Source organism: Chrysemys picta, chromosome 1 (assembly GCF_011386835.1).
Source record: "Chrysemys picta bellii isolate R12L10 chromosome 1, ASM1138683v2, whole genome shotgun sequence".
Lineage (NCBI taxonomy): Eukaryota > Metazoa > Chordata > Testudines > Emydidae > Chrysemys > Chrysemys picta.
Genome location: NC_088791.1, coordinates 176,444,000 through 176,466,281, shown reverse-complemented (window position 1 = coordinate 176,466,281; position 22,282 = coordinate 176,444,000). Strand labels below are relative to the sequence as shown.

The window sequence follows — 22,282 nt, the reverse complement described above, 5'->3', positions numbered from 1 at the left end:
ATTGCACATGCTCATATGGCCAGGAGCAATCATAACCACCTGTTTGATGGGTATATACCACAGGAGAACAGGACAACATACTTTAGAGAGCCCTACATAACATTCATTTACGAACCATCCTACAGTATAGATGTAAGACTATAAAGGTTTCCAGATTTTTAAATTCATGACTGCATTCCCCTCCTCACAATGGTCTTTATTTCTCTCTTTCTTGATATACAACTTTACCACAGTGAAAATTAGCCTCTGGGGTTAATAATTCTTGATAATTAAAATTTAAAATGTCAAAATTCTCTATTAGAGTATTAATGTGTGTTTTGAATGGCTATGAAACACAATATATAGAAATATGTGATGTATTTGCCACCAGTTACAAGACCATGAAAGTGGTGTGGAAAATTAGAACAGGAGGATCCCATAGAGATGCTGCTTTCAATGTAAACACAGAAATAACTGTAAAATGCAGAATTTACATGTAATGTTTATTTCACACTCTCCTCACCTCAGGCTAATTAGTGTAAATTAAATTTCACACTAATCAGCCAGCAGTTAGTGCACAATCCAAGACTGGGACGTTGGCTGGCTGCATTAAAAATATATTTGCACTCTTTATGCAATGCAAGAAGATAGTTTTGTATGAACTCTTGCAATCAATAAATACATATCAACTCAACCACCAATCAAAAGTGCTTTGTGGTCCTTTGATGAATGGCACCATAGTATGTTCATACAGAACATATTCGGAACAGATTTGTATTAGCATTACAAATTAAGAAATTAATTAAAAATATTAAATATAAAAATATGTTGAGCCTAACTGTACCAGAAAATTCCAGCTGGATAAAAGGATCTTTAGCTTATTTGCTGATTTCTGCAGCCACTCATTTCTGTTCCAGAACCAAAGAGCCTCTCAAATCTATGAAACCTCGGCAACAAAAATAAGAACAACATTTATTCTACATATTTTTTACATACAAAGGCTAAGCACAAAAATATGATGAATCTTTAAGGAATGAGAAGGAGAATAGAAGTCAGAAAACCTCTGACTTCTTATCCAGTTTTATCACTGTGTGGCTTTGGACAAGACACTCTAGGAATGTCTACACTGCAATTAGACACATGTGGCTGGCCTGTGCCAGCTGACTCGGGATAACAGGGCTTGGTCTGTGGGGCTGTCTAACCGTGTGGTAGATGTTCAGGCTTGGGCTGGAACCTAGGCTCTAGAAACCTGAAATGTGGGGGTGTCCCAGAGCCTGGGCTCCAGCCCGAGCGTCTATACCAGGGCTTTAAACTAGGTTCACCAGGGTTTTAAACTAGGTTCATCGGGGGAAGGAGACCAAAGCCCTGAGGTAAGTGGGGAAATGGGATACCGGGAGGAAGTACAAGCAGGAGACTGCAAGAGGGGAGGATTCCTGTCTCAGACTGAGAAAGCGGGACAATTTGCGAGTTATCTTAAGTTCCTATACACAAATGCAAGAAGCCTGGGAAAAAGCAGGGAGAACTGGAAGTCCTGGCACAGTCAAGGAACTATGATGTGATTGGAATAACAGAGACTTGGTGGGATAACTCACATGACAGGAGTACTGTCATGGATGGATATAAACTGTTCAGGAAGGACAGGCAGGGCAGAAAAGGTGGGGGAGTTGCATTGTATGCAAGAGGAGTATGACTGTTCAGAGCTCCGGTATGAAACTGCAGAAAAACCTGGGAGTCTCTGGATTAAGTTTAGAAGTGTGAGCAACAAGGGTGATGTCGTCATGGGAGTCTGCTATAGACCACCAGACCAGGGGGATGAGATGGATGAGGCTTTCTTCCGGCAACTAGCAGAAGTTACTAGATCGCAGGCCCTGGTTCTCATGGGAGACTTTAATCACCCTGATATCTGCTGGGAGAGCAATACAGCGGTGCACAGACAATCCAGGCAGTTTTTTGGAAAGTGTAGGAGATAATTTCCTGGTGTAAGTGCTGGAGGAACCAACTAGGGGCAGAGCTCTTCTAGACTTGCTGCTCAGAAACCGGGAAGAATTAGTAGGGAAGCAAAAGTGGATGGGAACCTGGGAGGCAGTGACCATGAGATGATTGAGTTCAGGATCCTGACACAAGGAAGAAAGGAGCAGCAGAATACGGACCCTGGACTTCAGAAAAGCAGACTTTGACTCCCTCAGGGAACTGATGGACAGGATCCCCTGGGAGAATAACATGAGGGGGAAAGGAGTCCAGGAGAGCTGGCTGTATTTTAAAGAATCATTATTGAGATTGCAGGAACAAACCATCCCAATGTGTAGAAAGAATAGTAAATATGGCAGGTGACCAGCTTGGCTTAACAGTGAAATCCTTTCTGATTGTAAACACAAAAAGGAAGCTTGCAAGAAGTGGAAGATTGGACAAATGACCAGGTAGGAGAATAAAAATATTGCTCAGGCATGCAGGAGTGAAATCAGGAAGGCCAAATCACACTTGGAGTTGCAGCTAGTAAGAGATGTTAAGAGTAACAAGAAGGGTTTCTTTAGAAAAACTGGACAAGCACAAGTCCTTGGGGCTGGATGCGCTGCATCCGAGGGTGCTAAAGGAGTTGGCGGATGTGATTGCAGAGCCATTGGACATTATCTTTGAAAACCCATGGCAATCGGGGGAGGTCCCGGATGACTGGAAAAAGGCTAATGTAGTGCCCATCTTTAAAAAAGGGAAGAAGGAGGATCCGGGGAACTACAGGCCAATCAGCCTCATCTCAGACTTGTGCTTGTCCAGTTTTTCTAAATAGTTCTGTATCACTTCTTTCTCCACAGAGGGCTGCTCACCTCCTCCCCATACTTTGCTGCCCAGTGCAGCAGTCTGGGAGCTGACCTTGTTTGTGAAGACAGAGGTAAGAAAAGCATTGAGTACATTAGCTTTTTCCACATCCTCTCTCACTAGGTTGCCTCCCTCATTTAGTAAGGGGCCCACACTTTCCTTGACTTTCTTCTTGTTGCTTACATACCTGAAGAAACCCTTCTTGTTACTCTTAACATCTCTTACTAGCTGCAACTCCAAGTGTGATTTGGCCTTCCTGATTTCACTCCTGCATGCCTGAGCAATATTTTTATTCTCCTACCTGGTCATTTGTCCAGTCTTCCACTTCTTGCAAGCTTCCTTTTTGTGTTTACAATCAGAAAGGATTTCACTGTTAATCATGGAGCAGGTCCTCAAGGAATCAATTCTGAAGCACTTAGAGGAGAGAAAAGTGATCAGGAACATTCAGCATGGATTCACCAAGGGCAAGTCATGCCTGACTAACCTAATTGCCTTCTATGAGGAGATAACCGGGTCTGTGGATGAGGGGAAAGCAGTGCATGTGTTATTCCTTGACTTTAGTGGTCTCCCACAGTATGCTTGCCGGCAAGTTAAAGAAGTATGGGCTGGATGAATGGACTATAAGTTGGATAGAAAGCTGGCTAGATCGTCGGGCTCAACGGGTAGTGATCAATGGCTCCATATCTAGTTGGCAGCCAATATCAAGCGGAGTGCCCCAAGGGTCGGTCCTGGGGCCGGTTTTGTTCAATATCTTCATTAATGATCTGGAGAATGGCATGGACTGCACCCTCAGCAAGTTTGCAAATGACACTAAACTGGAAGGAGTGGTAGATACGCTAGAGGGTAGGGATAGGATACAGAGGGACCTAGACAAATTAGAGGATTGGGCCAAAATAAATCTGATGAGGTTCAACAAGAACAAGTACAGAGTCCTGCACTTAGGACGGAAGAATCCCATGCACCGCTACAGACTAGGGACCGAATGGCTAAGCAGCAGTTCTGCAGAAAAGGCCCTAGGGGTTACAGTGGATGAGAAACTGGATATGAGTCAACAGTGTGCCCTTGTTGCCAAGAAGGCTAACGGCATTTTGGGCTGTATAAGTAGGGGCATTGCCAGCAGATCGAGGGACGTGATCATTCCCCTCTATTCGACATTGGTGAGTCCTCATCTGGAATACTGTGTCCAGTTTTGGGCCCCACACTACAAGGAGGATGTGGAAAAATTGGAAAGAGTCCAGCAGAGGGCAATAAAAATGATTAGGGGGCTGGAGCATATGACTTATGAGGAGAGACTGAGGGAACTGGGATTGTTTAGTCTCCAAAAGAGAAGAATGAGGGGAGATTTGATAGCTGCTTTCATCTACCTGAAAGGGGGTTCCAAAGAGGATGGATCTATACTGTTCTCAGTGGTACCAGATGACAGAACAAGGAGTAATGGTCTCAAGTTGCAGTGGGGGAGGTTTAGGTTGGATATTAGGAAAAACTTTTTCACTAGGAGAGTGGTGAAGTACTGGAATGCGTTACCTAGGGAGGTGGTGGAATCTCCTTCCTTAGAGGTTTTTAATGTCAGGCTTGACAAAGCCCTGGCTGAGACGATTTAGTTGAGATTAGGTCCTGCTTTGAGCAGGGGGTTGAACTAGATGACCTCCTGCGGCCCCTTCCAACCCTGAGATTCTATGATTCTATGATACCATTAATAAACAGCTCACAGCCAGAGGCCTGCGAGCCCAAGTCAGCTGGCACCGGCTAGCCACAGGTGTCTAACTGCAGTATAGACATACCCTCAGAACTCTCAGACCAGGAAGACGTGGGCTTAAGATGTCCTTAAGTCATTTTTGCACCATCTAAATTCTGGACTCCAAAAAACACAGGTGTAATTTACACAGCTGTGTTGGTCTGTCTAAATTATAACATGCTCCTGGAGCTGCTATATGGGTCACAGTGCTGCCCAGAATCTCTACAGTGCTACACTCACACCCCTGATACACATCCCCAGCCAAAACTTGAGACTCTTTACACCACTCCAGACCTTTTACCTAGCATAGAGGAGCCAAATCCAGTGGCGGGGGGAGGGGGAAGCAAGAATCTCACCCCTGAACTTTAGTCTGTTTGCAAAGGAACTCATATCTCCTGTATCCCTCAAGGAAAAAAATAGAAATAAGCAATCAAAATAAGGTAGCTGTAATGCTCATAAAGCATTTAGGGGATCTAAAAAAGCTAAATTCAAGTATTTTTTAAAAGGCAAAAGATTGCATAGATTTTGGGTACATTATCTATTCTACATTTAATGGATTACACTATTCAGCTAATAAAAAAATCAAAAACATAATACCGTACTCAACCTTCTTTATTATCACTACCAATAAGGCCCAAGAAACAAGAAAACAAGTCTCTCCAAATATATTCCATGTCCTTCTTATGCACTGTCTTTCAAGTACCATAAACAATAATGGTGCAAACACCTGGCTCAAAACTTGCTTGAAAATTGAGACATTCTGATTTCCTGTGGGGGATTGGGGTGGAGGGGTGGAGAGAATCTCACGTGAGGTCAAGTTCTCAGGAAATTTCATGTACTCTTTACACTTGTTCAATGGGTAATAGAAGAGAAGTTAAAAGGACAGAATCGACCATTAACAGATTTTCTATGCTGACACTTTATAAAGTTGCATTTTTCTGGAAAATTCCTTAAATCACAAGGGGACAAAAGTTGTATGAGTAGTTGACTGACACATAGTGAGCATTAACAGCAAATTTAGTGACAACTGCATGAGGGGATATAATGGCCTTGACAACCATGTTATAATCTTTCTGTGTATTTACATGCTATTTTTTTAATCTTTCTTTCCTTTTACCCTTGTTATTTAAGCTCCAGTTATGTTTTATTGAGTAGAAGCAGCTTCAATTATCAACATAAATCTTACAGTGGGCACCAATCCTGTAATTTTCTTGTCAAAAATCTACCCCACAAGGGATATTTGGTAAAATTAGAAGCACAGCACCTATTAGTTGTACACTGTATCTGGTACTAAATGCACAGCTGAGCTACATTTTTTTTTCCAAATCAGACAATACTGTGGTTAGAGGCACTAACGAACTTGTGTTCCCTACTCTGGTATAATTCAAGTCCAAGTCAACAGGATGCCTCCTATTAGAGTGTGCCATACTGATTATTTTCACGCTGCTAGTTAAATGAATATTATGAAAAATCATGTTTACAGTTTATTAGATTGTACCACAGCTATTTTTACAAGAATTCAGACCTTGGAGGAAACAGATGTGAAGAATCAAAAGAAGGATCACAAGGTTAGATAAATACAGTTAAGCTCCTTAGGGCAAATATTGTCTTTATTCTCTCCTTAATGCACCATCAAATCGATTGATGCAATATACAAATATGAAATAATACAAAATAGATATTTTTCCTTCCTAAGTATAAGCCAATCTGAAAACTCTTGATATCAAGGCAACAAAATGTTATCCAGTTCCAAGCCCAGACCCAAACCTCCCCTCACCCACCAACCCCCCCCCCAGCACACACCACTATATCACCATGCTCCTAATGTCTCCAAAAATTGCTCTTTGAAGCATGAAACAGCTCTAAGTCAAGACCATATCTAAAACATTCCCAGAAAAATTCTGAAACTTCACTTAAGATGCATAAAGAAAACATTATTTCTTCCAGCTAAAGATCCATGAGAGAATTCACCCAAATCCTGTAAAAAGCTTCTGATGTAACTAACTTTGGGACTTTAGGAAGGTGCCTGTAAAAACATTTCCTGCTGATCCAATTAATTCTTCCCGTTTCATAAACCAAGCATTTAAAGCGAAATGTGTTTACTCTGAATGAAGCATTATTTTTCATTGAGAAGATCGGATCAGAACTGCTCCTATTGTGTCTTGTGTTCTTTATACAACAAGGAGTGTGTAGAGGAATTTGGATAGATGAGAACAGAGTACAGAGGATCATCATACTGAAGAAATTGTAGACCAGTTCCATTCTATCATCATTGTTAGCTAGCCCGGAGAGGTTAAGATAACTAAAAAGCTTGATCTTTCTTCAGAAGTCCAGATTGTGTCCATCTGACCTCACCCAAGTGATCATCCTGAAGCTCTCAAAGATACTCAATGTTTTAGCTCTGTAATATACTCTTCCTTTTTCACTTTGAGCATGGGACTAGAGTCATATGAATAATTGATTTTTTGCTAGCAGTGTTGAAAATTTTCAAATTTTTCCATGAAAAAGTAAAATCATTTCATTTTAAGCTTAACGGTTTGTTACATTTATGAGCCTTTTTTAATAAAATTTAAGTACATTTCAAAATGAAAATTAATTTCAAGTGGAAAAGTCAAAATATTTTGTTTTGAAAACTTTTGTTCAGAATTTTTCTTTTCCTTTTTTTTTTTTTGGATGAAAATCATGTGACACAAATTTGCAAAATGTTTCAGTTGACGCAAATCTGCATTTTTTGCTAAAAAACAGTTTGACACAAAAAACTTCACTAGAGCTGGGTGAAGATTTTGGTATAAACTCTGGTTTGTGCTGTATACACTACCTGCCTAATGGGGTCATATGGATTTGTTAGGAAAGGACAGATTCTCTTTTTGGTACTATGTCTCAGACAATATCACCTTCAATATTTATTTTGTTTTATTTAAAAATCCAGAGGTCTGGCAGGTATAAAAAATATAATATAAATTTACACACTATGTAGATTGGACCACTGTCCTGAAATAAAAGCATTCAAACACCCTCAAACTAAGACTCTTCTACCATTCCCCCAGTATCTGACTACAGAAAATGCCTGGGAAAACCACGTATGTTTTACAGAAATAAGATGGAGTCAACAATTCTTAATAATATATTTGCACTTATTTTATAAAGCAAAACAAAAAATGAAAAGAAACGCGAATAGATTAAAACAAACCAGGATTTACCCGGTTTATTTACTTAACCACACAGCTATAATTGTATTTAGAAAAGCTATGACATTCATTCACTCAGGGAAAATATCTGCCATCCTTACACTGAGCATTAAATTGCTATGCAACTACTCTCAATAAAAATCGGTGGAACTACACCAAGTAATGCACTGCACAATTTGAATCCTACTCTAATCCCATCTGAGTCTCCTCTGCTTATATGGAGACAGACACAGCTGGTGTGGAAGAGTGTGACCTTTTCTTTTCCCTTTAACTCCCCACCCCCTGCCCACAATGGGCCTAACAAAGGTAAATTGCATACCTCCCCGATAACATCTCATGGGATTGTTTCAAATGCATACTGTAATTGGACATATTCAGGTTCAAGGGAGATTTCCCAACAGACACTGCTATGTACTTGAGAGGTCTGATTTTAGCCTCTCAAAGGGTATGTCTACTTTCCTATCAGAAACCTCTGAAACCTTTCCTATCAGAGGTGTGATTGCAGCTCACATAGGCATACCCAACCTAGGTTTACTGTAGCAGACTCCAGTGCAATCTGCATAAGCCCACCTAGAACTCTGGGCACACACTCACCTTCCTAACCCGCATGGTCATCTGTGCTTCCATGTCTTTACTACTATTATTAGGTGGAACAACACAAGCTGCAATCATACCTCAGACTGCAATGCAGGCATACTCAAAGTCTTAAAAGCTAATCTATCAAATTATGGTCCCTGCTGGTTTTCAATAGAATCAACCCCCAACAAACCCACCTTCTTCAGCATACTATTGTCAGCAGAGCTGGACTTGGAAAACAAAAGTGATAGGTGGTTCAGGTCCAAACTTCAATTTTATCTGAACCCCCTAAATTTTGTCACGGGCGTTGAGTGATTCGTTCAGATCACTCTGAATGTCAGCTGTATTACTGAAATCCACTGTTGGAATAGGAGTCCACAACTTGAAGTCAATATGTCTCCTCCAACAACTAATATGATATGCATCCGAAGAAGTGGGCTGTAGTCCACGAAAGCTTATGCTCTAATAAATTTGTTAGTCTCTAAGGTGCCACAAGTACTCCTGTTCTTCTTCCAACAACTAAGTTTTCTTTAGAAACAAGCAGATTTAAAGTACTAATCACTCATTATAAACTTAAGGGATACATTGCAGTATGTCATGTCGGTCATAGGAGGAGAATTGAAGGAAAAACAAAACATGGGCATCTGTCTCAACGCAGAAAAAATGCTGCCCCAAACTTTGCTTTGGGATCAGTTATCTACTGCAAAATATCGGAAGGAGACATCTGCTACTTCAGACAAACATATTTGGGACCTGAAGAGCATGTATGGTAAAAAATACTTCAGGATAGATGCCAATTTTTCTGGGAGAGTCTTTTGTCTGCTCAGTCAACCACTAATCTGTATTTCCTGACAAGTAACTTCTGTTTATAGGCAGATGATCTTCAGCTAAAAATCGTTGAGTGTCATTATCCCTGGAGGTCTTGACCCACTTCCCCTTATTTATTTGTAAGTTCCACAGTTAAACAACTATCTCCACCTTTGAACGCTCTTATGTCTAATATATTTATGGGGCAATGAGACTGCTCATTCCTCATATGAGGCCCATTTCATGGCCAAAATATATTCGGAATCCTACAGAATTAGTGTCTGTTTTGAACAGCAACTATTCCAAAAATCTCCTTTCAAAATGTTGTAGTCTCCCATACACCACAGTAGACAGAGAATGAAGGAAGAATAACTACACATAAGTCTTCAGATTTTTAGAAAGGAGTCAGATCAGTAAGAACAGCAGCTTCACCCTTGGAACTGCTTCTCGGCATGAGTACAACAGCCTGGAAGAACAGCCAAAGAGTGTGCGGAAATTGCATTTCTGACACTCTCTCCTGCAAGAGAGTTTTTCCTTGCACCACCTCAGACACACAGACAAAAGTATTTTTCCACATAATTGATCACCAATCCTTCCTTGTTTAGCATCTGAAGAATTCCATTTACTGCTGCAGTTGCCACCCATTTTTGACAGGTGACTACCAATATATATCTTTTTATCATAGTACTTCTGCTACTTCTATGATTGACTCCTTAAGTACTTTAAAGGAACACAGTTCACATGAAAAACAGCACAAAGCCCACCTCAGGGAGGTTGCTAGATTCCTGCCACCCAACAGACATATTAGATAAATAGAGACAACAGGGAATTGAACTGTAATAGTATTGGATGCATATATTCAGGGTGGAGGGATAGCTCAGTGCTTTGAGCATTGGCCTGCTAAATCCAGTGTTGTGTGTTCAATCCTTGAGGGGGCCACTTACGGATCTGGGGCAAAATCAGTACTTGGTCCTGCTAGTGAAGGCAGGGAGCTGGACTCAATGGCCTTTCAAGGTCCCTTCCAGTTCTAGGAGATAGGATATCTCCATTAATTATTATTATTTATTTTATTTATCTATTAATGCCAAACAAGGATAACAAGTTATTGGACTCCATTTTTAAGATGTGTTTAATGACATGATGGGTTAGCCATTAAGTGGGAAATAGGTCCAATCCTTCTCAATCTCCTAGATTTTTTTTTTTTTTTTTTTTTTTAAGACAGCAACTTGACCCTTCAAAGTATGAGACAGAACTGGGAAATGCACCATTGCCATTTCTAACAAATGATATACTGGCAACAAAATGTTCTCATGTTTTTGAGTGTTCACAGGAAAAGAAAAAAGAAGCTACTCTGGGTAAAAGAAAGAATACTGAACTCTAACTGCTATCCCTTCCCAATTGCTCGCATGCAAAACGTTCACTCAGTTTCCTGAAAACAAAAGTCATCCTCTTTAAGAATAACCTAGGAGGATTAGATCTTTATATCAGAAAGATTTTTTTTTTCAGTTGGTGTTAGGGTTTATCATCGGAGAAGTGAGAAGATCAGCAAAAAAGAGGTGTTCTGCCTACAACCTCTGTAATTAAGACAGGACTCCTGGTAAAGGACATAAGTGCAGTAGGAAAATCTCAAATTCAAAAGTTTATAGAATGTAAAAGGATCCTCTGTCGGTCACGGCTTCTAAAGTTGGTTGAAGGGATATTTGAAAGGCCTTCCTATCAAAAGTTGGCTGCAAAAAGGGTCTTATGCAGTGAGCTTTTTGTTAGCCCTTTAACGTCAATTAACTGTTAAACTCAAAATTTGGCTGCCTCAACCTTTAAACTTCAAAGCAAAATAATCAGTTTGCCACTGCTTAACTGAAGATACAGACTGACAGTTAGGCCCTGACCTGGGCCTGGAGCTCTGGGTTAGGCCTCTCGAGCTCCTCTTCTCCTGTCTCAGTTTCACCCACAGCTGCCCTCTAGTAGAGGAAGGCAAGCCTTCTTATCTTGCCTGATAGTTCCTGATTGCCTGGAAACCGTCACCAATGGGAGCTGCAGGGGCAGCACCTGTGGATGGGGCAGTGCACAGAGCTGCCTGGCCACGCCTTCACGTAGGAGCCAGAGTGGGGACATGCCGCTGCTTCCAGGAGCTGCCTCAGGTAAGCGCTGCCCAGAGCCTGCACCCCTGACCCCCTCCCGCGCCACAACCACCTGCCCCAGCCTTGATCCCCCGTCCCGCCCTCCAAACCCCTCAGTCCCAGCCCGGAGTCCCCTCTCTCGCCCTGAACTCCTCATTTCTGGCCCCACGCCAGAGCCCGCTCCCCCAGCCGGAGCCCTCACCCCAACCCCTGATTTTGTGAGCATTCATGGCTCGCCATACAATTTCCGTAGCCCTCGGGCCAAAAAGTTTGCCTACCCCTGCTCTAAAGTGTGTTATGCTGCTAAGACACCAGAAACCTAATTATATTTCTGTTCGCGCTACCACCCTATCTGACAATGTCAAAAGCAAATTGCTTACTGTATACTTACAACTGAAAAAACTAAGAAGTAACCACAGGGAGCCTGAAGTTGCCTCTGCTGTATCTGTATTTTCCCTGAAGCAAAAGATTGTCAGTTCCCATTTTAAAAAACCCCTCAAATCTCCAAATCCAGACTGATCCTGCTGCCTGGCAGGTGCACTGAGGAGACCAGAAGCCCAACCATTCAGTGTTGGAGAAATTCAGATGGCACAATATGCTAAAAAAGCTGATTTCATAAAAGTGATTTGAATGTGGCAAATAGGGGAAAGCAAAATTATATGAATCAGTACATTATGTTTTGTACAGTTTTGTTGCTCCCTATTCATTGTCTACATTACAAAATGTTGAGCATATGTATCAGTCTCATTAGTAGGCAAAATCTGGCCGCATTTTGGCTCGCAACACTCTATGCATCCTTAATCAAACTACATTTTAGAAAGAGTATTGAAAAGTTTAATTTGGGAACTTTAAATATTTTTAGCAGTATATCCTATGTGACATGAGTGAAAAATTGACAGAAAACAGGCTGGAGAGACACTAACACTCTGTATGTTCGCTCTAATACAATAATAAAGCATATTTCCCAGAAGCAGTTAAAACATTCCAACTCTTTGAAATTATCACATTTCATGGGGGGAAAAAACCAAACAAACCTCAAAATGGCAACCAGAAGGTATTTGCTTTCATTTTCTATGTGAGTCATCTCATCAGGTCAAATCCCAAAGGGATTCTGCCTCTTTGCAGATCAGAGGTCACCTGAATTGAGTTTGAGCAAAATGATTAAAGTAATCTAGATGTATATTCAGTTTATGGCCATCACTGGAAATATTATTGCACCACTGAAGCTTCTGGCACCCACAATTGCCAGCCCTGTAGCAGCATTCCTTGTATAATCACTTCAGAATTCTTTCAATCTCATAATACTTCCATGCCAAGAAAGCCACCCACATCGAACCAGTGCTAATTGAGGCATTAGCTGGGTTCAATTTTGAATATCTTCATTTCTGATCTTGTCTTGCTACTTCATCCATTCATAGATTCCAAGGCCAGACAGGACCACGGTGATCATCTAGTCTGACCTCCTGTATAATACAGGCCACAGAACTTAACAAAAATAAAATGTAGCTATGAAGCAGCTGAAGGTGACTATGAGAATCAAAACCATCAATCCTGTGTTTTTCAATCTCAATTTTCTTGTCACCATTTCCTGGCCAGCGTTCCGATAAAGCACAGATCTCAAAGTTCAGACTTTTCAACAGCTAAAGCCATCCTACAAGCAGTTGTGGACAATGATTAGACATTCCAGGCATCAACTTTACATTTGCCACCAGCATGCCTGAATGGCCCTTTCACAAGGTTTCATTGGTCATTTTCACCTCAGTGGCAATAAAAACACAAAACAACTAACCCCCCACCCCACACACACACACACACACACACCCCATCACCACCTCTTGACCATTTCAGCTACAAAGACAATTGACCAGATTGTCGCAGGTGGTCAGATTCACTGTCAATACTTTCATGACAAGAACATACCAACCCAGGAGAAAATCCCAAATTAAATGATCACCATACCAAGCCAACCTGTAACAAACTACTGAGTCTTGAGAAAGTTACCTTTACTGGACAGCTTTGCTACCATACTATAGGTTTGTACTGCACTTAGTAAAAAAGGACCTTGATCTGGTTGGCCACTAGACATTCCCAGAATATAAATGTTAAAAGACAACATTAATATTGGGATTTGTAATAGGCTGACTTTTACTGAAAACGGCACCCTGTTAGCAGGGGAAGATCCTAGTAAAAATGATAGTGTGTTTTTTGACCCAGTGGAGCAGCTCTCAAGTAGCAATAATTAAAACTTGGCAAAAGACAGACAAGTCTTGAAGGAAGGAAGCCAATGTGCTGCAAAGCAGGGGAGAATCCATCAACTGGAGTAAAGGAATCAAAAGGAGCAGTCAAGCCTGGGGTTATTGTTACATCTCTACCCTGATATAACGCGACCTGATATAACACAAATTTGGATATAACGTGGTAAAGCAGAACTCCAGGGGAGCGGGGCTGCGCACTCCGGTGGATCAAAGCAAGTTTGATATAACACGGTTTCACCTATAACGCGGTAAGATTTTTTAGCTCCCAAGGACAGCATTATATTGAGGTAGAGGTGCATTTTGGAAGTACCCTTGTGGTTTTAAAAAAAAAGAAGAGAAAAATCAGACTCTAGAAGAGCTGACTTTATTTTGACTTTGAGAGGATAGTTTTATTTGGAGTGGGCTGCGGTTTTCACCTGCGTACAGGCTGCTTGTGGCATATGAGGCCATTTTACTCCATAGTTTATAACTTTGTCATGTACATAATATTGGAGAAAAACACCAAACAGAACATACAGACACTTTCTGAGCTACAAAATATTCTCTTGGATGCTCTAGCCCTGTGTATGCATAGGTGCACAGTAAACGTCAACTATATTTCTCTCAGTACTATGTATACTGGTTGTGTTGTGTGGATGTAAGTGAGGTGGTGCTGGGAGATCTGTTAAGATAGAAAATGAGGGGGGGGTGCTCCTGTGAGTGGCTGTGTGTTTTGGACGTTATTGTGTGTGCTGGTTACACTGATTTGTTATGCACTGGAGTGTTGTGTGGATGGTGAATGAGGGCTGTGTGCTGTGATAAGGGGCAATGCATATTTGGGGTTATTGTATATGCTGGTTGTATGGGTAAGTGTGTTGATTTGTGTCTAACTTAGCAGAAAAAGTAGTTTTTAAACCAAGGTCAATACAAATAACATTTTTATTAATAACTTTATAGTACCCAAAAAGGTGCTTGGTGTTCCACTGAATTCTTAGGAAAACTGGATCCTTTTCCCAGAAGAGCTTACCATTCGCACGCCGCTATCCCGCAAGCAGTCAGGCTTGAAGTCAATGGGAAGACTCTCCCGTGTGAAGTGATGCATACGTGGAAGTGACTGCAGGACTGAGGCATAAGTTTTAGGTGGGACATGATGAGCGAGGGAAACAAACAAAGACTGGCCTAGATACTGCATGACGAAAAAGACCAGGAATGTGATTTAACTAGACTGCAACTTTATTAAGACAAATAGCTCAGAACTATTCAGCAATAATTTGTCCAGCACAGGTTATCCTTCCTATTGTAATTCATTTAATCTCGTGGATGGCTGCTGTCAGCTCCCCTTCCTCTTTATCTGGTCCCAGCACTATTTCTGGGACCCCATCACCCTCCCATCACACAAAAAGGTTAAGGGGGCTGTCTCCACACTGCACCAGACATTCGCTACCTTCTTTAGGATCCTTTCTCCTAATCCACTTCCAATTACAATTTCAATTTTTCAGGAAATTGAAGCCCTCGTTCAATGAATACCTGAACTGGGGATCTACTAAACTGTGACAAAATCAATTTTACAATCTAACTTACCTACTGGAGACCTAGCCAACCAGGCAGTGAGAGGAAATTCCTTACTAGTGCCAAAAGGTATCTAGCATGAGCCCACAACAAGATCCTAAAATTCAGTCCTATTCAAAGGGAGTGGGAGGGAGCTTTATTCCCCAGTGCAGGATGGTGTCAGTGGGCAGGGCAAAGAGCTTACGAGCCATCCCACTGGGTGCCAGGCAGTCAATAGGCTTATGTTCCACTCTTCTGTACAAACAATGAATTGCAGAGTCCCACTGCTCCTCTTCTCCTGAAGCCAATAAGAAAAGGGATGTGAGTGCTACAATTCTTAAAAGGTTCAAGAGTTCTCTCCCCCCACCACCACTGGCCCAGACAGCGACATTTCTTCCACCACCTCTGATGTTGTTAAGGACATTATAGCAGTGTATCAGTGTGGTTACTCAGGGCTTGTCTTCACTACGGGGGTAAGTCAAACTAAGTTACGCTACTTCAGGTACATGAATAACGTAGCTGCAGTCGACTTAGCTTAGGGCGACTTACCCCAGTGTCTCCACTGCTCTGTGTCTATGGAAGACACTCTCCAGTCAACTTCCCTTACTCTTCTTGGAGTGCTGGAGTACCAGGGTTGACGGGAGAACACTCTGTGATCAAAGGTTAGCAGGTCTTCACCAGACTCACTAAATCAATCTCCCTGGTAGCGGAGACCAGCTCAGTGTATTTAATACAATTCTGATTTTCCTTTCTTTCTTTATAATGACTTAATGTTTGGCCTGACACTCAATTTGGATGACAAGAATAGATTAGTGCAATAAAAAGCAGGAACTGAATCTGTCTAAACACAATGTTGCCCTGTTTCAGCTGCAAACACAATAGTGGAATGTTCAAATCCAAAACAAAATGCTGTTTTCTGTGAGTAGTTTCAAACTGCATAGACACCTTCCTACCTATATTACTTAGTGAGCTTTTTTTTTTAAAGACATATGCAAACCTAAATTTTCAGCAACATTGCATAACCATTTCAAAATCTATCAGTATATTAAAACTTCTTTCCAAAATTATCTCAATTCAAATCTAAAACTGACTGACTAAATTATGTAGCATGAAAGATAAAATGCTTTTAGTGCAGAGCAATAAATTTCCATCATGAGTTCTCTGGTATTTGAAAGGAAGAGGAAAAATTGGTCTCTGACCCCACAAGCCTAGAAGTGAAACATCTGTTGGATATATAAGGATATTGTTGGCTAAGTTACAAAGCAGGGGAATAGTCCATTGGTCAGTGCACTCTCAATGAAGAGAGGTTTTTGTATATTGGAGTAAGCCGAAACTAATATAGCATTTTCAGAAATCTTATAAAATATTATACTAGCCATAAAAATGTTGGCAAATCACACCCTTTGAGGATATATTTCAGATTGCTTGTATATTAAAAAGTCAAATTGTACAGCACAGCAATTAGCACGGATATGTATTTTATACTGAATGCAGATGGCTACCTTTTGAGAGGGAGGGCAGCAACTAGGATAAAACTGTTTTACCATTTTGATAGTATGATATATAAAGAGATTGCACACTACAATGGAATTCCATTTATCCAGTCCCTCACCATACAAACCTCCTGTTCTAGTAAGCTGCCAATGCTTCCCCCTCTTTTTCTGACTCCTCGACTACTGACTGCCAGCTATCTGAACACGTTTGTTATCCTCCAGCAGCTCAGAAAAACAAATTCTGGTGAATCTGTAAAGAGCTTCCTCAGTTTCTTAAACTTACAACGAAAATTAGGAGTCTTTTCCCCAATCCAGCTCTTTTAAAACCATCTATTTACATCTCTGTGGAATTCACATATTAAAATGCTAACAATTGATTCACAGAAGCAGTCAGTGTAACATCTGAAGAAAGCAGTTTCCCCACACACCCTGAAGCCTACAAGTGTCAATAAGGTCTTAAAAGGCTATCAGTCAATGAAACTGACTTCACCAACTCAAAGCCTGCAGCTGACACTGTCGATATCAAAGCTTTTAGTCTCCCCTTCCTAAGCAAGGCAACTGAAAAGCTAGCTCAAAGAACATCTCCAATTTTGTCAGGCCTCTGGCACACCTTGACACTTTCCAACTGGATTTTATACCTGGTCATGGCACAGAGATAGAGGCAGATCATGCTGGTGGAACATCTCCTTGGGACAAGAAGCATAAAAATATCCACATGGGATATCGCAGTAGCATATTCAGCTAGGAAATGCTGCTGATGCACCTCAGAGTCCTAGCGGGGCAGGAAGGAATTACATTGATCTGGTTCAGATACTTATCATACAAGTCTTAATGGGTCATTACGAGTGGGTACACCTCTGCATCTTGAGCTCTGCAATGCTCCACCTTTTTACCACTCCCCCAGCCTATCAATTTAATATTTTCATAAAATCACTGGAAAAAAATCAGGAAACAGAAGCTTACATTCCACCCATGTGTAGAAACCATCCAGCTTCATCTCTCTTTAAAAACCAAAAAAACAAAAAACAAAAAAACCCCACCATTGCAGACTGCATTATCTTCCAGCTATCCAAATATTGAAGCAAGATCAGTGCCTAGATGAGAAGTTGGCTGACCATAAATCCAGGTAAGGTAAAAATGATTACAATGGAAAGAACTGAGAACTAACCAAGATCATATCTTCTCCTGTCAAGGGCATCTATCCTCCAATTACCTACAGGTTCCATGTGTGTTAATGGGAGGGAAGAGAACAAAAAATGCATTTTTACTTTATATAACCTCCGGAAAGCACTCAATTACCACAGTGACGAACACAATATCTAGACAGATTGAAGAACTTACTGCTCAAGGTCTAAGTTTTTGACCTAGGCATATACCAGGAATCACCCAAATTTTGCTAAACTGGATTCTAAATTTTCCCATGATCTGTGCCTCTCCCTTATAGAAGGGGATTCTACAGTACACTCAGTCAGATATCTTTAGGTAGTTAGTGATTTTGTTTCAATAAAATGTTTTTATTCAGGGATTGTGTTAAAGTTACAGTAAAAAACAACATGAGCTCCTTCAGTAAAGATGCTTTGAACTTCAAGCATACTAGTGAGATTTCTTTTAATAGCCATTAATATGTGCAAAACTTATAAGCAAGAAACAAAACAAAAAGGGCCCACTGTACACTCTGGCAAATCAAATCTATCTATATTTTTTCCCCAGAGAGATATTAAACAAAGACCAATTTATCAGTTGCTTTCCTGAGTATTCATGGCCGTTTTCTCAGAAGACATGCAGCTAATTGCTTAAGTGTTCAGCAGTCTGAAGTCTATTTAAACATCCAATATGAAGTTTTTAAATTGTACTATATAATAATTGCACTCAAGCAAGATATTTAAAAACCATTGGTTTTGGTGAGTTATTAACTACTGCAAGACGAAGTACTGAACCACAATTTTAACGATCATTGTCTAGAGTCATTTATACTTTCAGAAAACAAAAATATTTGAAATAGCCTTTTAAAGGATTAGTAACAAATCCCTGAAGGAATGCAGCCAACTTCAGTCTTTTTAAACCTTAGAGAGTCAATTCTGACATAGACTGAGCGTTAATGAAGACTGTTTACAGCTGACATAGCACCTTAAGTGTGAGAATCTTACAAGTAAATAATAAGCAGAGTGCATGGCATTTTAGATCTTGTAATCAAAATGAAAAATACAAAGAAGACAGATTATGACTGTTGGGGAGAGGCTGGAAAGTGCAATGAAGAGGTCTATTAATAGGAGAGAAAACTACACTTGGGGACTTAGTTATTTACCAAAGAGTATTCTATACAGTATTTTGTGTTGCATATTTCTTATAACATTTTCAATGTTATGAGTGGTAGCCGTGTTAGTCTGTATCAGCAAAAACAACAAGGAGTACTTGTGGCATCTTAGAGATTAACAAATTTATTTGGGCAAAAGCTTTTGTGGGCTAGAACCCACTTCATCAGATGCATGGAGTGGAAAATATAGTAGGAATATACATACATAGTACATGAAAAGATGGGGGTTGACTTACCAATTCTAACAAATTGAATTGTCTCGTTAGAATTGTAAGGCAACCCCCATCTTTTCATGTACTATGTGTATATATATTTTCCTACTGTATGTTCCACTCCATGCATCTAATGAAGTGGGTTCTAGCCCACGAAAGCTTATGCCCAAATAAATGTGTTGTTTTTTCTATTTTATGTAATTTTAACATCTATCTGAGGATTATTGTTGAAAAACTTCAGAGCAGAAGGGTGTTTGAAGAAGGTATTGGAATACAGAAATGATGGTCAAATGGAGCTTAAAATAGACTTCTAAGAAATGAACACCAGTGGGAAAAAGACACAAAGGGAGCATGAACTCTTGAAGCTTATGGAGTGAAAGGAACATAAGTAGAAGTTAACAACAAATGAGGGAAGGGATGCAGGTCATAGCAGAGTTGTTTACCGCTTTGAAAGAAAGATCCAGCTGCTTGAAATTAAAAGAAAATGATGAGTGAAAACCAATGAAAGGATTTGAATGGGGAGAGACACTATTGAAGAGGAAAATAAAGCACAACATTACAGACAGACCAGACGATAGTGAGATGAAAAAGGAGGCTAAAGAGGAGAAAGCTACACTAGTCAAGGCAAGACAGGAACAAAGGCCCATATCTTCAAAGGAATTTAGGCACCTAATTCCCATTTACTTCAGTGGGAATTTGGCCCCAATCCTCAAAGGATTTTTTTACACCTAACTCCCAATTTTTTTGTGAAGATCTGGGCCGAAGTCCCCAAGTGTTTTTAGTGGTAGGAATGAAGACGCAAGTGACAGAGGTTTTAGAGATGGCATAGAGAAAGAACGAACAGAACATGATCATCATCTACAATGGGGGTGGGAGACAGTCAGAATGGGTTGGGGGGAGAATTATCCATTAGGTTTTGAGCAATACAGTTATATTTATAGAATGTATGCATGATTTTATTTATGGTAGCACCCACTGTATGCTAGGTGCTTTCCAAACACGGAGGAAAAAAAGTTCCTATTATGAAGAATTTACAATCTATGGACAGACAAGTAGAGGAAAGAAAGAATAAATAATGTATAGACAATTTACATCTAGATTTTAAAAAGCTGTTGAAAAATTAACATGGGATAGCAAGTTTTCCTTTTTACTTATAAGGCTCATATATATATTTGTTAGATTTAAAAACAAAACAAAAAAAAACTAATGAATTTTCATAACTTCAAGTTACCCTAAGAATAAGGATGTAGCAATTTCAAAAACCAAATTTCATCTCAAGCACAGCTACCTCATCATCTACAACTCATAAGTAATGTTTTTTTATTCTGGAGTTAAGTTATCCATGTACTAAATTTGCACATTCCCCTCAAATGCATTAGACTCATTTTAATTACCCTCTTTCCCCTCCTAGACTACATCACAAGAATTAGTCCAATCCTTCTAGCAAGATAAAAGTAGAGCTGGAATCTTTATTGCCAATACACATTAATCTCACTAGAAACTCATGCTTTTAAAGTAGCAACATCCATCTCTATTACAGCTGTGGTAAGCTATCAACCATGACTTGAGAGATGGACACAAACTGCTACAGGATTTGTTTCCACCCTCGCTAAGCACTGTCTAACATATATTTAATCAAGTTTCTGCTCTCAGGCTTTAAAAGCAAATAGATGATGCCATTCCATACCAAGAACATAAGCAGTGCGTATTTTGTAAAGTCATAAATGTATTATGATATATTTAGATGCTTTCCATGTAAACAACTACCCGAAACAAACAAGTCTTCAACCTGAAGTAAGCCTTCCAGGAAAGGCTGAATGCTTTCAGGGGATTAATTAGATGGAGCCACTAGGCCTTAAGGCTCACAGCCGCTCCCTAGTGCCCTGTGCAAATACTAGGAATCAAAAGCATAGCTAGGGGTTTACTAACAAGTATCAGTTGCCTATTCTCTATAGGTAGAGTACTAATCTAATTATTTTTTACTGGTCTAATGTGCCATTACATGGCAAATCAGTAGATTTTGCTGGGCATATATCAATTTGAAGGCATGTTTATTTGACGACAATTCATCTAGTACCAGATTTTAAAGAAACATGAAATTCACTTAATCTGGTGACTGCAGGAGAACACAGATTTATTTGCTGAGGTTTTTGGTTTTGTTTTTAAATAGCTTGTTGCCTTTTTGTTCATAACTGGAATACTAAATTGTCAGCTATCTGTGGTTTGCTGGTGATTCCACCTTTAACTTATTCACAACTTATTTGTGTTTGCCTCCTTCTGGTACAATATTTGCAGGTTGTGACAGCTGACATATTTGCATTAAAAAAAATCATCAAACCCTCACAGTTACAGGACCTTATAGAAAGCAGATAATAAAAAGCCAAGCTTCAGAGGACAGACACTATCCTTACCACTGCTCTTGTGAAGAATAAAATAGACAGCTAGATTTCAATATTGTTGTGGAGGAAATGTCTTCAAAGAATAGGGACTGAGGGGGGACATTTTATTTGTAGATCCTCCCTGAATCTGACAAAACAAAATGCAGCACTGACAGAAATAATTAAATGGGTAAATCACTATACAGAAAAAGGCAAATTACTATGTGCAGTGGCTATAAGAACTACATTCTGATGGTTGGCAAACGGCCAAATAAATTGATCCCCTATAGACCAGCTCAGAACATCTGAGTTGGAGGAGTTCGCACTTTCGACATGAGATGAAGGCACAGGGTAATATTTTCAAAGTGTTTACGTGATTTAGGAACCCATGTCCCATTGAAAGTCTGAGGGACTTGTGCTTCTAAGTCACTTATGGAAGTATTTACCCACAGACAACAAGTGTGGGGATCCTCTGGGATAAGTAATTTTAAAGTAAAGCCAGCTATGTCCTTTTTAATGATTCAAGACCATACAATTGTGAAATTCTTTGAGAAAACCTAGTTTTTACTAGAGGTTTTTCTTTAACACTGGAAGCTGCACTAATAGAAAAAAAGCCCACAAAATTTCACAATAAATGATTTATGTACCTCTCAGAAAGTGCCTCATATACACCACCACCATCAATTTTCTACAATGTACTTAATGTTTAAGATGTTACAGACTCTATTCTTACAGACCATATCTATTCTTAACAATTACAGCCTTCGTTGTCTGGGCTTTTGCAGTTGCATTCACAGTACAACTTTTTATGGAACTAAGAATTAGATGTGCTGATTGCTCATTGTATTATGCTGAGCATTTCAATTTATAGTTTTTGTCTGCATTAAAGG

At 40.0% G+C, this 22,282-nt stretch overlaps 1 protein-coding gene across 5 annotated transcripts in view; it reads right to left on the bottom strand.

The window, feature by feature from the left end:
* The window catches only part of ROBO1 (roundabout guidance receptor 1), a 1,068,890-nt gene that overhangs the window by 380,633 nt on the left and 665,975 nt on the right, over positions 1 to 22,282 (bottom strand). The gene's annotated exons all lie outside the window — the stretch shown is intronic.